The sequence below is a fragment of the Anarhichas minor genome, unplaced genomic scaffold (assembly GCF_050575085.1).
Source record: "Anarhichas minor isolate MPS153535 unplaced genomic scaffold, ASM5057508v1 ptg000025l, whole genome shotgun sequence".
Lineage (NCBI taxonomy): Eukaryota > Metazoa > Chordata > Actinopteri > Perciformes > Anarhichadidae > Anarhichas > Anarhichas minor.
Window position 1 is genome coordinate 1,080,581 of NW_027466471.1, and position 15,507 is coordinate 1,096,087.

General features: G+C 43.1%; 14 non-coding genes across 14 annotated transcripts; all 14 read right to left on the bottom strand.

Moving 5' to 3' along the window:
- Positions 1 to 540: 540 nt before the first annotated feature.
- On the bottom strand, positions 541 to 612 carry trnaq-cug (transfer RNA glutamine (anticodon CUG)). Its single transcript has one exon. It is a non-coding gene; the product is annotated as a tRNA-Gln (tRNA).
- A 1,054-nt stretch (positions 613 to 1,666) lies between these two features.
- Positions 1,667 to 1,738, bottom strand: trnaq-cug (transfer RNA glutamine (anticodon CUG)). The gene has a single exon. It is a non-coding gene; the product is annotated as a tRNA-Gln (tRNA).
- Positions 1,739 to 2,792: 1,054 nt separating this feature from the next.
- trnaq-cug (transfer RNA glutamine (anticodon CUG)) lies at positions 2,793 to 2,864 on the bottom strand. The gene has a single exon. It is a non-coding gene; the product is annotated as a tRNA-Gln (tRNA).
- Positions 2,865 to 3,918: 1,054 nt separating this feature from the next.
- On the bottom strand, positions 3,919 to 3,990 carry trnaq-cug (transfer RNA glutamine (anticodon CUG)). Its single transcript has one exon. It is a non-coding gene; the product is annotated as a tRNA-Gln (tRNA).
- Positions 3,991 to 5,044: 1,054 nt separating this feature from the next.
- On the bottom strand, positions 5,045 to 5,116 carry trnaq-cug (transfer RNA glutamine (anticodon CUG)). Its single transcript has one exon. It is a non-coding gene; the product is annotated as a tRNA-Gln (tRNA).
- Positions 5,117 to 6,170: 1,054 nt separating this feature from the next.
- Positions 6,171 to 6,242, bottom strand: trnaq-cug (transfer RNA glutamine (anticodon CUG)). The gene has a single exon. It is a non-coding gene; the product is annotated as a tRNA-Gln (tRNA).
- A 1,054-nt stretch (positions 6,243 to 7,296) lies between these two features.
- Positions 7,297 to 7,368, bottom strand: trnaq-cug (transfer RNA glutamine (anticodon CUG)). The gene has a single exon. It is a non-coding gene; the product is annotated as a tRNA-Gln (tRNA).
- A 1,054-nt stretch (positions 7,369 to 8,422) lies between these two features.
- Positions 8,423 to 8,494, bottom strand: trnaq-cug (transfer RNA glutamine (anticodon CUG)). The gene has a single exon. It is a non-coding gene; the product is annotated as a tRNA-Gln (tRNA).
- A 1,054-nt stretch (positions 8,495 to 9,548) lies between these two features.
- Positions 9,549 to 9,620, bottom strand: trnaq-cug (transfer RNA glutamine (anticodon CUG)). Its single transcript has one exon. It is a non-coding gene; the product is annotated as a tRNA-Gln (tRNA).
- A 1,054-nt stretch (positions 9,621 to 10,674) lies between these two features.
- On the bottom strand, positions 10,675 to 10,746 carry trnaq-cug (transfer RNA glutamine (anticodon CUG)). Its single transcript has one exon. It is a non-coding gene; the product is annotated as a tRNA-Gln (tRNA).
- Positions 10,747 to 11,800: 1,054 nt separating this feature from the next.
- trnaq-cug (transfer RNA glutamine (anticodon CUG)) lies at positions 11,801 to 11,872 on the bottom strand. Its single transcript has one exon. It is a non-coding gene; the product is annotated as a tRNA-Gln (tRNA).
- Positions 11,873 to 12,926: 1,054 nt separating this feature from the next.
- trnaq-cug (transfer RNA glutamine (anticodon CUG)) lies at positions 12,927 to 12,998 on the bottom strand. Its single transcript has one exon. It is a non-coding gene; the product is annotated as a tRNA-Gln (tRNA).
- Positions 12,999 to 14,052: 1,054 nt separating this feature from the next.
- Positions 14,053 to 14,124, bottom strand: trnaq-cug (transfer RNA glutamine (anticodon CUG)). Its single transcript has one exon. It is a non-coding gene; the product is annotated as a tRNA-Gln (tRNA).
- Positions 14,125 to 15,178: 1,054 nt separating this feature from the next.
- trnaq-cug (transfer RNA glutamine (anticodon CUG)) lies at positions 15,179 to 15,250 on the bottom strand. Its single transcript has one exon. It is a non-coding gene; the product is annotated as a tRNA-Gln (tRNA).
- Positions 15,251 to 15,507: the final 257 nt, after the last annotated feature.

The following is a 15,507-nucleotide window of genomic DNA, read 5'->3' on the forward strand; positions in this document are numbered from 1 at the left end:
GACTGAAAAAAACCTAAATTTGCTTTGTTTTGCCATCTAATGAGCCTTTAAGTGCATTAATATGTTCCGCAAACACGACGTCTTGAATCAGTATTCATTGCCGTTGACCCCACTAACACAGCCCCTTGTGTTTTTTTAACACACAAATGGTTGGACACAGCCCCCATCTGACGTCGGAAAGCTGTGGGTCGATGGGGTTTCCAAAGCTGGTCGACCATCCAACAGCCACCTCTGATGGAGTATACGGGTCCCTTGATGACGAACACTTTAGACTCTAACGGCAAGAACCTGAGTTGAAATCTCAGTCAAAGTTCTTGTTTTATGGTGATTACAAGACACAATACAAAGTGTGCATCCATGATTAAAGTGGAAACCATTTTGCTCCCTGTCAATAGTACTTCATTCTTAGATCACTCCGGTGAAGGTCAAGACACTCCTCTCCGGTCTCACTTGTACCTGAAGCAAGATGGCCTCACCAGTCCAACTTTTGCTGAGATGTGGAAAGGTTGCATTTTTTGACCTTTACTCTAGCTTAAAATCAGGTTCCACTGAGATTTGAACTCAGATCACTGGATTCAGAGCCCAGAGTGCTAACCATTACACCATGGAACCTCTACGCCCTCAAAAAATACACAGTTTTGGTAGACAGTTTCTTATTTGGCATCCGCTAGTACGTTATCTGTGCAGGGAATAGGACATCGAAGGCATACAACGTTACCAATGACAAAGAAGCTAACAAGACACAGAAACCGTTTCAGGCTAACTTCAGAATTTTAGTAAGATCAGCAGAGGATTTGGGAAATGACAAGTAAAGAAATTGTTTTGAGAGACTTCCTACAAACAATGAATCCAGCAAAATATAGGCCAACTGTTTACAAACACATGGTCAGATTACATTGGTTGATAATGTAGAGGCTTACAAATGCTGCTGTTGCAGTAGTCGTGCAGTATTTTGTCAAATGCCTGCTCCTTGACATACAAAGCATTGCTAAGCTTTCTTTCACAATATCATGTTACAGTCAACGCAACCAGTGAAAAACAGTTGCTGTCAGAAGTGGGATTCTAACCCACGCCTCCAGTGGAGACTGCGACCTGAACGCAGCGCCTTGGACCGCTCGGCCATCCTGACTGAAAAAAACCTAAATTTGCTTTGTTTTGCCATCTAATGAGCCTTTAAGTGCATTAATATGTTCCGCAAACACGACGTCTTGAATCAGTATTCATTGCCGTTGACCCCACTAACACAGCCCCTTGTGTTTTTTTAACACACAAATGGTTGGACACAGCCCCCATCTGACGTCGGAAAGCTGTGGGTCGATGGGGTTTCCAAAGCTGGTCGACCATCCAACAGCCACCTCTGATGGAGTATACGGGTCCCTTGATGACGAACACTTTAGACTCTAACGGCAAGAACCTGAGTTGAAATCTCAGTCAAACTTCTTGTTTTATGGTGATTACAAGACACAATACAAAGTGTGCATCCATGATTAAAGTGGAAACCATTTTGCTCCCTGTCAATAGTACTTCATTCTTAGATCACTCCGGTGAAGGTCAAGACACTCCTCTCCGGTCTCACTTGTACCTGAAGCAAGATGGCCTCACCAGTCCAACTTTTGCTGAGATGTGGAAAGGTTGCATTTTTTGACCTTTACTCTAGCTTAAAATCAGGTTCCACTGAGATTTGAACTCAGATCACTGGATTCAGAGCCCAGAGTGCTAACCATTACACCATGGAACCTCTACGCCCTCAAAAAATACACAGTTTTGGTAGACAGTTTCTTATTTGGCATCCGCTAGTACGTTATCTGTGCAGGGAATAGGACATCGAAGGCATACAACGTTACCAATGACAAAGAAGCTAACAAGACACAGAAACCGTTTCAGGCTAACTTCAGAATTTTAGTAAGATCAGCAGAGGATTTGGGAAATGACAAGTAAAGAAATTGTTTTGAGAGACTTCCTACAAACAATGAATCCAGCAAAATATAGGCCAACTGTTTACAAACACATGGTCAGATTACATTGGTTGATAATGTAGAGGCTTACAAATGCTGCTGTTGCAGTAGTCGTGCAGTATTTTGTCAAATGCCTGCTCCTTGACATACAAAGCATTGCTAAGCTTTCTTTCACAATATCATGTTACAGTCAACGCAACCAGTGAAAAACAATTGCTGTCAGAAGTGGGATTCTAACCCACGCCTCCAGTGGAGACTGCGACCTGAACGCAGCGCCTTGGACCGCTCGGCCATCCTGACTGAAAAAAACCTAAATTTGCTTTGTTTTGCCATCTAATGAGCCTTTAAGTGCATTAATATGTTCCGCAAACACGACGTCTTGAATCAGTATTCATTGCCGTTGACCCCACTAACACAGCCCCTTGTGTTTTTTTAACACACAAATGGTTGGACACAGCCCCCATCTGACGTCGGAAAGCTGTGGGTCGATGGGGTTTCCAAAGCTGGTCGACCATCCAACAGCCACCTCTGATGGAGTATACGGGTCCCTTGATGACGAACACTTTAGACTCTAACGGCAAGAACCTGAGTTGAAATCTCAGTCAAACTTCTTGTTTTATGGTGATTACAAGACACAATACAAAGTGTGCATCCATGATTAAAGTGGAAACCATTTTGCTCCCTGTCAATAGTACTTCATTCTTAGATCACTCCGGTGAAGGTCAAGACACTCCTCTCCGGTCTCACTTGTACCTGAAGCAAGATGGCCTCACCAGTCCAACTTTTGCTGAGATGTGGAAAGGTTGCATTTTTTGACCTTTACTCTAGCTTAAAATCAGGTTCCACTGAGATTTGAACTCAGATCACTGGATTCAGAGCCCAGAGTGCTAACCATTACACCATGGAACCTCTACGCCCTCAAAAAATACACAGTTTTGGTAGACAGTTTCTTATTTGGCATCCGCTAGTACGTTATCTGTGCAGGGAATAGGACATCGAAGGCATACAACGTTACCAATGACAAAGAAGCTAACAAGACACAGAAACCGTTTCAGGCTAACTTCAGAATTTTAGTAAGATCAGCAGAGGATTTGGGAAATGACAAGTAAAGAAATTGTTTTGAGAGACTTCCTACAAACAATGAATCCAGCAAAATATAGGCCAACTGTTTACAAACACATGGTCAGATTACATTGGTTGATAATGTAGAGGCTTACAAATGCTGCTGTTGCAGTAGTCGTGCAGTATTTTGTCAAATGCCTGCTCCTTGACATACAAAGCATTGCTAAGCTTTCTTTCACAATATCATGTTACAGTCAACTCAACCAGTGAAAAACAATTGCTGTCAGAAGTGGGATTCTAACCCACGCCTCCAGTGGAGACTGCGACCTGAACGCAGCGCCTTGGACCGCTCGGCCATCCTGACTGAAAAAAACCTAAATTTGCTTTGTTTTGCCATCTAATGAGCCTTTAAGTGCATTAATATGTTCCGCAAACACGACGTCTTGAATCAGTATTCATTGCCGTTGACCCCACTAACACAGCCCCTTGTGTTTTTTTAACACACAAATGGTTGGACACAGCCCCCATCTGACGTCGGAAAGCTGTGGGTCGATGGGGTTTCCAAAGCTGGTCGACCATCCAACAGCCACCTCTGATGGAGTATACGGGTCCCTTGATGACGAACACTTTAGACTCTAACGGCAAGAACCTGAGTTGAAATCTCAGTCAAAGTTCTTGTTTTATGGTGATTACAAGACACAATACAAAGTGTGCATCCATGATTAAAGTGGAAACCATTTTGCTCCCTGTCAATAGTACTTCATTCTTAGATCACTCCGGTGAAGGTCAAGACACTCCTCTCCGGTCTCACTTGTACCTGAAGCAAGATGGCCTCACCAGTCCAACTTTTGCTGAGATGTGGAAAGGTTGCATTTTTTGACCTTTACTCTAGCTTAAAATCAGGTTCCACTGAGATTTGAACTCAGATCACTGGATTCAGAGCCCAGAGTGCTAACCATTACACCATGGAACCTCTACGCCCTCAAAAAATACACAGTTTTGGTAGACAGTTTCTTATTTGGCATCCGCTAGTACGTTATCTGTGCAGGGAATAGGACATCGAAGGCATACAACGTTACCAATGACAAAGAAGCTAACAAGACACAGAAACCGTTTCAGGCTAACTTCAGAATTTTAGTAAGATCAGCAGAGGATTTGGGAAATGACAAGTAAAGAAATTGTTTTGAGAGACTTCCTACAAACAATGAATCCAGCAAAATATAGGCCAACTGTTTACAAACACATGGTCAGATTACATTGGTTGATAATGTAGAGGCTTACAAATGCTGCTGTTGCAGTAGTCGTGCAGTATTTTGTCAAATGCCTGCTCCTTGACATACAAAGCATTGCTAAGCTTTCTTTCACAATATCATGTTACAGTCAACGCAACCAGTGAAAAACAATTGCTGTCAGAAGTGGGATTCTAACCCACGCCTCCAGTGGAGACTGCGACCTGAACGCAGCGCCTTGGACCGCTCGGCCATCCTGACTGAAAAAAACCTAAATTTGCTTTGTTTTGCCATCTAATGAGCCTTTAAGTGCATTAATATGTTCCGCAAACACGACGTCTTGAATCAGTATTCATTGCCGTTGACCCCACTAACACAGCCCCTTGTGTTTTTTTAACACACAAATGGTTGGACACAGCCCCCATCTGACGTCGGAAAGCTGTGGGTCGATGGGGTTTCCAAAGCTGGTCGACCATCCAACAGCCACCTCTGATGGAGTATACGGGTCCCTTGATGACGAACACTTTAGACTCTAACGGCAAGAACCTGAGTTGAAATCTCAGTCAAAGTTCTTGTTTTATGGTGATTACAAGACACAATACAAAGTGTGCATCCATGATTAAAGTGGAAACCATTTTGCTCCCTGTCAATAGTACTTCATTCTTAGATCACTCCGGTGAAGGTCAAGACACTCCTCTCCGGTCTCACTTGTACCTGAAGCAAGATGGCCTCACCAGTCCAACTTTTGCTGAGATGTGGAAAGGTTGCATTTTTTGACCTTTACTCTAGCTTAAAATCAGGTTCCACTGAGATTTGAACTCAGATCACTGGATTCAGAGCCCAGAGTGCTAACCATTACACCATGGAACCTCTACGCCCTCAAAAAATACACAGTTTTGGTAGACAGTTTCTTATTTGGCATCCGCTAGTACGTTATCTGTGCAGGGAATAGGACATCGAAGGCATACAACGTTACCAATGACAAAGAAGCTAACAAGACACAGAAACCGTTTCAGGCTAACTTCAGAATTTTAGTAAGATCAGCAGAGGATTTGGGAAATGACAAGTAAAGAAATTGTTTTGAGAGACTTCCTACAAACAATGAATCCAGCAAAATATAGGCCAACTGTTTACAAACACATGGTCAGATTACATTGGTTGATAATGTAGAGGCTTACAAATGCTGCTGTTGCAGTAGTCGTGCAGTATTTTGTCAAATGCCTGCTCCTTGACATACAAAGCATTGCTAAGCTTTCTTTCACAATATCATGTTACAGTCAACGCAACCAGTGAAAAACAATTGCTGTCAGAAGTGGGATTCTAACCCACGCCTCCAGTGGAGACTGCGACCTGAACGCAGCGCCTTGGACCGCTCGGCCATCCTGACTGAAAAAAACCTAAATTTGCTTTGTTTTGCCATCTAATGAGCCTTTAAGTGCATTAATATGTTCCGCAAACACGACGTCTTGAATCAGTATTCATTGCCGTTGACCCCACTAACACAGCCCCTTGTGTTTTTTTAACACACAAATGGTTGGACACAGCCCCCATCTGACGTCGGAAAGCTGTGGGTCGATGGGGTTTCCAAAGCTGGTCGACCATCCAACAGCCACCTCTGATGGAGTATACGGGTCCCTTGATGACGAACACTTTAGACTCTAACGGCAAGAACCTGAGTTGAAATCTCAGTCAAAGTTCTTGTTTTATGGTGATTACAAGACACAATACAAAGTGTGCATCCATGATTAAAGTGGAAACCATTTTGCTCCCTGTCAATAGTACTTCATTCTTAGATCACTCCGGTGAAGGTCAAGACACTCCTCTCCGGTCTCACTTGTACCTGAAGCAAGATGGCCTCACCAGTCCAACTTTTGCTGAGATGTGGAAAGGTTGCATTTTTTGACCTTTACTCTAGCTTAAAATCAGGTTCCACTGAGATTTGAACTCAGATCACTGGATTCAGAGCCCAGAGTGCTAACCATTACACCATGGAACCTCTACGCCCTCAAAAAATACACAGTTTTGGTAGACAGTTTCTTATTTGGCATCCGCTAGTACGTTATCTGTGCAGGGAATAGGACATCGAAGGCATACAACGTTACCAATGACAAAGAAGCTAACAAGACACAGAAACCGTTTCAGGCTAACTTCAGAATTTTAGTAAGATCAGCAGAGGATTTGGGAAATGACAAGTAAAGAAATTGTTTTGAGAGACTTCCTACAAACAATGAATCCAGCAAAATATAGGCCAACTGTTTACAAACACATGGTCAGATTACATTGGTTGATAATGTAGAGGCTTACAAATGCTGCTGTTGCAGTAGTCGTGCAGTATTTTGTCAAATGCCTGCTCCTTGACATACAAAGCATTGCTAAGCTTTCTTTCACAATATCATGTTACAGTCAACGCAACCAGTGAAAAACAATTGCTGTCAGAAGTGGGATTCTAACCCACGCCTCCAGTGGAGACTGCGACCTGAACGCAGCGCCTTGGACCGCTCGGCCATCCTGACTGAAAAAAACCTAAATTTGCTTTGTTTTGCCATCTAATGAGCCTTTAAGTGCATTAATATGTTCCGCAAACACGACGTCTTGAATCAGTATTCATTGCCGTTGACCCCACTAACACAGCCCCTTGTGTTTTTTTAACACACAAATGGTTGGACACAGCCCCCATCTGACGTCGGAAAGCTGTGGGTCGATGGGGTTTCCAAAGCTGGTCGACCATCCAACAGCCACCTCTGATGGAGTATACGGGTCCCTTGATGAGGAACACTTTAGACTCTAACGGCAAGAACCTGAGTTGAAATCTCAGTCAAACTTCTTGTTTTATGGTGATTACAAGACACAATACAAAGTGTGCATCCATGATTAAAGTGGAAACCATTTTGCTCCCTGTCAATAGTACTTCATTCTTAGATCACTCCGGTGAAGGTCAAGACACTCCTCTCCGGTCTCACTTGTACCTGAAGCAAGATGGCCTCACCAGTCCAACTTTTGCTGAGATGTGGAAAGGTTGCATTTTTTGACCTTTACTCTAGCTTAAAATCAGGTTCCACTGAGATTTGAACTCAGATCACTGGATTCAGAGCCCAGAGTGCTAACCATTACACCATGGAACCTCTACGCCCTCAAAAAATACACAGTTTTGGTAGACAGTTTCTTATTTGGCATCCGCTCGTACGTTATCTGTGCAGTGAATAGGACATCGAAGGCATACAACGTTACCAATGACAAAGAAGCTAACAAGACACAGAAACCGTTTCAGGCTAACTTCAGAATTTTAGTAAGATCAGCAGAGGATTTGGGAAATGACAAGTAAAGAAATTGTTTTGAGAGACTTCCTACAAACAATGAATCCAGCAAAATATAGGCCAACTGTTTACAAACACATGGTCAGATTACATTGGTTGATAATGTAGAGGCTTACAAATGCTGCTGTTGCAGTAGTCGTGCAGTATTTTGTCAAATGCCTGCTCCTTGACATACAAAGCATTGCTAAGCTTTCTTTCACAATATCATGTTACAGTCAACGCAACCAGTGAAAAACAATTGCTGTCAGAAGTGGGATTCTAACCCACGCCTCCAGTGGAGACTGCGACCTGAACGCAGCGCCTTGGACCGCTCGGCCATCCTGACTGAAAAAAACCTAAATTTGCTTTGTTTTGCCATCTAATGAGCCTTTAAGTGCATTAATATGTTCCGCAAACACGACGTCTTGAATCAGTATTCATTGCCGTTGACCCCACTAACACAGCCCCTTGTGTTTTTTTAACACACAAATGGTTGGACACAGCCCCCATCTGACGTCGGAAAGCTGTGGGTCGATGGGGTTTCCAAAGCTGGTCGACCATCCAACAGCCACCTCTGATGGAGTATACGGGTCCCTTGATGACGAACACTTTAGACTCTAACGGCAAGAACCTGAGTTGAAATCTCAGTCAAAGTTCTTGTTTTATGGTGATTACAAGACACAATACAAAGTGTGCATCCATGATTAAAGTGGAAACCATTTTGCTCCCTGTCAATAGTACTTCATTCTTAGATCACTCCGGTGAAGGTCAAGACACTCCTCTCCGGTCTCACTTGTACCTGAAGCAAGATGGCCTCACCAGTCCAACTTTTGCTGAGATGTGGAAAGGTTGCATTTTTTGACCTTTACTCTAGCTTAAAATCAGGTTCCACTGAGATTTGAACTCAGATCACTGGATTCAGAGCCCAGAGTGCTAACCATTACACCATGGAACCTCTACGCCCTCAAAAAATACACAGTTTTGGTAGACAGTTTCTTATTTGGCATCCGCTAGTACGTTATCTGTGCAGGGAATAGGACATCGAAGGCATACAACGTTACCAATGACAAAGAAGCTAACAAGACACAGAAACCGTTTCAGGCTAACTTCAGAATTTTAGTAAGATCAGCAGAGGATTTGGGAAATGACAAGTAAAGAAATTGTTTTGAGAGACTTCCTACAAACAATGAATCCAGCAAAATATAGGCCAACTGTTTACAAACACATGGTCAGATTACATTGGTTGATAATGTAGAGGCTTACAAATGCTGCTGTTGCAGTAGTCGTGCAGTATTTTGTCAAATGCCTGCTCCTTGACATACAAAGCATTGCTAAGCTTTCTTTCACAATATCATGTTACAGTCAACGCAACCAGTGAAAAACAATTGCTGTCAGAAGTGGGATTCTAACCCACGCCTCCAGTGGAGACTGCGACCTGAACGCAGCGCCTTGGACCGCTCGGCCATCCTGACTGAAAAAAACCTAAATTTGCTTTGTTTTGCCATCTAATGAGCCTTTAAGTGCATTAATATGTTCCGCAAACACGACGTCTTGAATCAGTATTCATTGCCGTTGACCCCACTAACACAGCCCCTTGTGTTTTTTTAACACACAAATGGTTGGACACAGCCCCCATCTGACGTCGGAAAGCTGTGGGTCGATGGGGTTTCCAAAGCTGGTCGACCATCCAACAGCCACCTCTGATGGAGTATACGGGTCCCTTGATGACGAACACTTTAGACTCTAACGGCAAGAACCTGAGTTGAAATCTCAGTCAAACTTCTTGTTTTATGGTGATTACAAGACACAATACAAAGTGTGCATCCATGATTAAAGTGGAAACCATTTTGCTCCCTGTCAATAGTACTTCATTCTTAGATCACTCCGGTGAAGGTCAAGACACTCCTCTCCGGTCTCACTTGTACCTGAAGCAAGATGGCCTCACCAGTCCAACTTTTGCTGAGATGTGGAAAGGTTGCATTTTTTGACCTTTACTCTAGCTTAAAATCAGGTTCCACTGAGATTTGAACTCAGATCACTGGATTCAGAGCCCAGAGTGCTAACCATTACACCATGGAACCTCTACGCCCTCAAAAAATACACAGTTTTGGTAGACAGTTTCTTATTTGGCATCCGCTAGTACGTTATCTGTGCAGGGAATAGGACATCGAAGGCATACAACGTTACCAATGACAAAGAAGCTAACAAGACACAGAAACCGTTTCAGGCTAACTTCAGAATTTTAGTAAGATCAGCAGAGGATTTGGGAAATGACAAGTAAAGAAATTGTTTTGAGAGACTTCCTACAAACAATGAATCCAGCAAAATATAGGCCAACTGTTTACAAACACATGGTCAGATTACATTGGTTGATAATGTAGAGGCTTACAAATGCTGCTGTTGCAGTAGTCGTGCAGTATTTTGTCAAATGCCTGCTCCTTGACATACAAAGCATTGCTAAGCTTTCTTTCACAATATCATGTTACAGTCAACGCAACCAGTGAAAAACAATTGCTGTCAGAAGTGGGATTCTAACCCACGCCTCCAGTGGAGACTGCGACCTGAACGCAGCGCCTTGGACCGCTCGGCCATCCTGACTGAAAAAAACCTAAATTTGCTTTGTTTTGCCATCTAATGAGCCTTTAAGTGCATTAATATGTTCCGCAAACACGACGTCTTGAATCAGTATTCATTGCCGTTGACCCCACTAACACAGCCCCTTGTGTTTTTTTAACACACAAATGGTTGGACACAGCCCCCATCTGACGTCGGAAAGCTGTGGGTCGATGGGGTTTCCAAAGCTGGTCGACCATCCAACAGCCACCTCTGATGGAGTATACGGGTCCCTTGATGACGAACACTTTAGACTCTAACGGCAAGAACCTGAGTTGAAATCTCAGTCAAAGTTCTTGTTTTATGGTGATTACAAGACACAATACAAAGTGTGCATCCATGATTAAAGTGGAAACCATTTTGCTCCCTGTCAATAGTACTTCATTCTTAGATCACTCCGGTGAAGGTCAAGACACTCCTCTCCGGTCTCACTTGTACCTGAAGCAAGATGGCCTCACCAGTCCAACTTTTGCTGAGATGTGGAAAGGTTGCATTTTTTGACCTTTACTCTAGCTTAAAATCAGGTTCCACTGAGATTTGAACTCAGATCACTGGATTCAGAGCCCAGAGTGCTAACCATTACACCATGGAACCTCTACGCCCTCAAAAAATACACAGTTTTGGTAGACAGTTTCTTATTTGGCATCCGCTAGTACGTTATCTGTGCAGGGAATAGGACATCGAAGGCATACAACGTTACCAATGACAAAGAAGCTAACAAGACACAGAAACCGTTTCAGGCTAACTTCAGAATTTTAGTAAGATCAGCAGAGGATTTGGGAAATGACAAGTAAAGAAATTGTTTTGAGAGACTTCCTACAAACAATGAATCCAGCAAAATATAGGCCAACTGTTTACAAACACATGGTCAGATTACATTGGTTGATAATGTAGAGGCTTACAAATGCTGCTGTTGCAGTAGTCGTGCAGTATTTTGTCAAATGCCTGCTCCTTGACATACAAAGCATTGCTAAGCTTTCTTTCACAATATCATGTTACAGTCAACGCAACCAGTGAAAAACAATTGCTGTCAGAAGTGGGATTCTAACCCACGCCTCCAGTGGAGACTGCGACCTGAACGCAGCGCCTTGGACCGCTCGGCCATCCTGACTGAAAAAAACCTAAATTTGCTTTGTTTTGCCATCTAATGAGCCTTTAAGTGCATTAATATGTTCCGCAAACACGACGTCTTGAATCAGTATTCATTGCCGTTGACCCCACTAACACAGCCCCTTGTGTTTTTTTAACACACAAATGGTTGGACACAGCCCCCATCTGACGTCGGAAAGCTGTGGGTCGATGGGGTTTCCAAAGCTGGTCGACCATCCAACAGCCACCTCTGATGGAGTATACGGGTCCCTTGATGACGAACACTTTAGACTCTAACGGCAAGAACCTGAGTTGAAATCTCAGTCAAACTTCTTGTTTTATGGTGATTACAAGACACAATACAAAGTGTGCATCCATGATTAAAGTGGAAACCATTTTGCTCCCTGTCAATAGTACTTCATTCTTAGATCACTCCGGTGAAGGTCAAGACACTCCTCTCCGGTCTCACTTGTACCTGAAGCAAGATGGCCTCACCAGTCCAACTTTTGCTGAGATGTGGAAAGGTTGCATTTTTTGACCTTTACTCTAGCTTAAAATCAGGTTCCACTGAGATTTGAACTCAGATCACTGGATTCAGAGCCCAGAGTGCTAACCATTACACCATGGAACCTCTACGCCCTCAAAAAATACACAGTTTTGGTAGACAGTTTCTTATTTGGCATCCGCTAGTACGTTATCTGTGCAGGGAATAGGACATCGAAGGCATACAACGTTACCAATGACAAAGAAGCTAACAAGACACAGAAACCGTTTCAGGCTAACTTCAGAATTTTAGTAAGATCAGCAGAGGATTTGGGAAATGACAAGTAAAGAAATTGTTTTGAGAGACTTCCTACAAACAATGAATCCAGCAAAATATAGGCCAACTGTTTACAAACACATGGTCAGATTACATTGGTTGATAATGTAGAGGCTTACAAATGCTGCTGTTGCAGTAGTCGTGCAGTATTTTGTCAAATGCCTGCTCCTTGACATACAAAGCATTGCTAAGCTTTCTTTCACAATATCATGTTACAGTCAACGCAACCAGTGAAAAACAATTGCTGTCAGAAGTGGGATTCTAACCCACGCCTCCAGTGGAGACTGCGACCTGAACGCAGCGCCTTGGACCGCTCGGCCATCCTGACTGAAAAAAACCTAAATTTGCTTTGTTTTGCCATCTAATGAGCCTTTAAGTGCATTAATATGTTCCGCAAACACGACGTCTTGAATCAGTATTCATTGCCGTTGACCCCACTAACACAGCCCCTTGTGTTTTTTTAACACACAAATGGTTGGACACAGCCCCCATCTGACGTCGGAAAGCTGTGGGTCGATGGGGTTTCCAAAGCTGGTCGACCATCCAACAGCCACCTCTGATGGAGTATACGGGTCCCTTGATGACGAACACTTTAGACTCTAACGGCAAGAACCTGAGTTGAAATCTCAGTCAAACTTCTTGTTTTATGGTGATTACAAGACACAATACAAAGTGTGCATCCATGATTAAAGTGGAAACCATTTTGCTCCCTGTCAATAGTACTTCATTCTTAGATCACTCCGGTGAAGGTCAAGACACTCCTCTCCGGTCTCACTTGTACCTGAAGCAAGATGGCCTCACCAGTCCAACTTTTGCTGAGATGTGGAAAGGTTGCATTTTTTGACCTTTACTCTAGCTTAAAATCAGGTTCCACTGAGATTTGAACTCAGATCACTGGATTCAGAGCCCAGAGTGCTAACCATTACACCATGGAACCTCTACGCCCTCAAAAAATACACAGTTTTGGTAGACAGTTTCTTATTTGGCATCCGCTAGTACGTTATCTGTGCAGGGAATAGGACATCGAAGGCATACAACGTTACCAATGACAAAGAAGCTAACAAGACACAGAAACCGTTTCAGGCTAACTTCAGAATTTTAGTAAGATCAGCAGAGGATTTGGGAAATGACAAGTAAAGAAATTGTTTTGAGAGACTTCCTACAAACAATGAATCCAGCAAAATATAGGCCAACTGTTTACAAACACATGGTCAGATTACATTGGTTGATAATGTAGAGGCTTACAAATGCTGCTGTTGCAGTAGTCGTGCAGTATTTTGTCAAATGCCTGCTCCTTGACATACAAAGCATTGCTAAGCTTTCTTTCACAATATCATGTTACAGTCAACGCAACCAGTGAAAAACAATTGCTGTCAGAAGTGGGATTCTAACCCACGCCTCCAGTGGAGACTGCGACCTGAACGCAGCGCCTTGGACCGCTCGGCCATCCTGACTGAAAAAAACCTAAATTTGCTTTGTTTTGCCATCTAATGAGCCTTTAAGTGCATTAATATGTTCCGCAAACACGACGTCTTGAATCAGTATTCATTGCCGTTGACCCCACTAACACAGCCCCTTGTGTTTTTTTAACACACAAATGGTTGGACACAGCCCCCATCTGACGTCGGAAAGCTGTGGGTCGATGGGGTTTCCAAAGCTGGTCGACCATCCAACAGCCACCTCTGATGGAGTATACGGGTCCCTTGATGACGAACACTTTAGACTCTAACGGCAAGAACCTGAGTTGAAATCTCAGTCAAACTTCTTGTTTTATGGTGATTACAAGACACAATACAAAGTGTGCATCCATGATTAAAGTGGAAACCATTTTGCTCCCTGTCAATAGTACTTCATTCTTAGATCACTCCGGTGAAGGTCAAGACACTCCTCTCCGGTCTCACTTGTACCTGAAGCAAGATGGCCTCACCAGTCCAACTTTTGCTGAGATGTGGAAAGGTTGCATTTTTTGACCTTTACTCTAGCTTAAAATCAGGTTCCACTGAGATTTGAACTCAGATCACTGGATTCAGAGCCCAGAGTGCTAACCATTACACCATGGAACCTCTACGCCCTCAAAAAATACACAGTTTTGGTAGACAGTTTCTTATTTGGCATCCGCTAGTACGTTATCTGTGCAGGGAATAGGACATCGAAGGCATACAACGTTACCAATGACAAAGAAGCTAACAAGACACAGAAACCGTTTCAGGCTAACTTCAGAATTTTAGTAAGATCAGCAGAGGATTTGGGAAATGACAAGTAAAGAAATTGTTTTGAGAGACTTCCTACAAACAATGAATCCAGCAAAATATAGGCCAACTGTTTACAAACACATGGTCAGATTACATTGGTTGATAATGTAGAGGCTTACAAATGCTGCTGTTGCAGTAGTCGTGCAGTATTTTGTCAAATGCCTGCTCCTTGACATACAAAGCATTGCTAAGCTTTCTTTCACAATATCATGTTACAGTCAACGCAACCAGTGAAAAACAATTGCTGTCAGAAGTGGGATTCTAACCCACGCCTCCAGTGGAGACTGCGACCTGAACGCAGCGCCTTGGACCGCTCGGCCATCCTGACTGAAAAAAACCTAAATTTGCTTTGTTTTGCCATCTAATGAGCCTTTAAGTGCATTAATATGTTCCGCAAACACGACGTCTTGAATCAGTATTCATTGCCGTTGACCCCACTAACACAGCCCCTTGTGTTTTTTTAACACACAAATGGTTGGACACAGCCCCCATCTGACGTCGGAAAGCTGTGGGTCGATGGGGTTTCCAAAGCTGGTCGACCATCCAACAGCCACCTCTGATGGAGTATACGGGTCCCTTGATGACGAACACTTTAGACTCTAACGGCAAGAACCTGAGTTGAAATCTCAGTCAAACTTCTTGTTTTATGGTGATTACAAGACACAATACAAAGTGTGCATCCATGATTAAAGTGGAAACCATTTTGCTCCCTGTCAATAGTACTTCATTCTTAGATCACTCCGGTGAAGGTCAAGACACTCCTCTCCGGTCTCACTTGTACCTGAAGCAAGATGGCCTCACCAGTCCAACTTTTGCTGAGATGTGGAAAGGTTGCATTTTTTGACCTTTACTCTAGCTTAAAATCAGGTTCCACTGAGATTTGAACTCAGATCACTGGATTCAGAGCCCAGAGTGCTAACCATTACACCATGGAACCTCTACGCCCTCAAAAAATACACAGTTTTGGTAGACAGTTTCTTATTTGGCATCCGCTAGTACGTTATCTGTGCAGGGAATAGGACATCGAAGGCATACAACGTTACCAATGACAAAGAAGCTAACAAGACACAGAAACCGTTTCAGGCTAACTTCAGAATTTTAGTAAGATCAGCAGAGGATTTGGGAAATGACAAGTAAAGAAATTGTTTTGAGAGACTTCCTACAAACAATGAATCCAGCAAAATATAGGCCAAC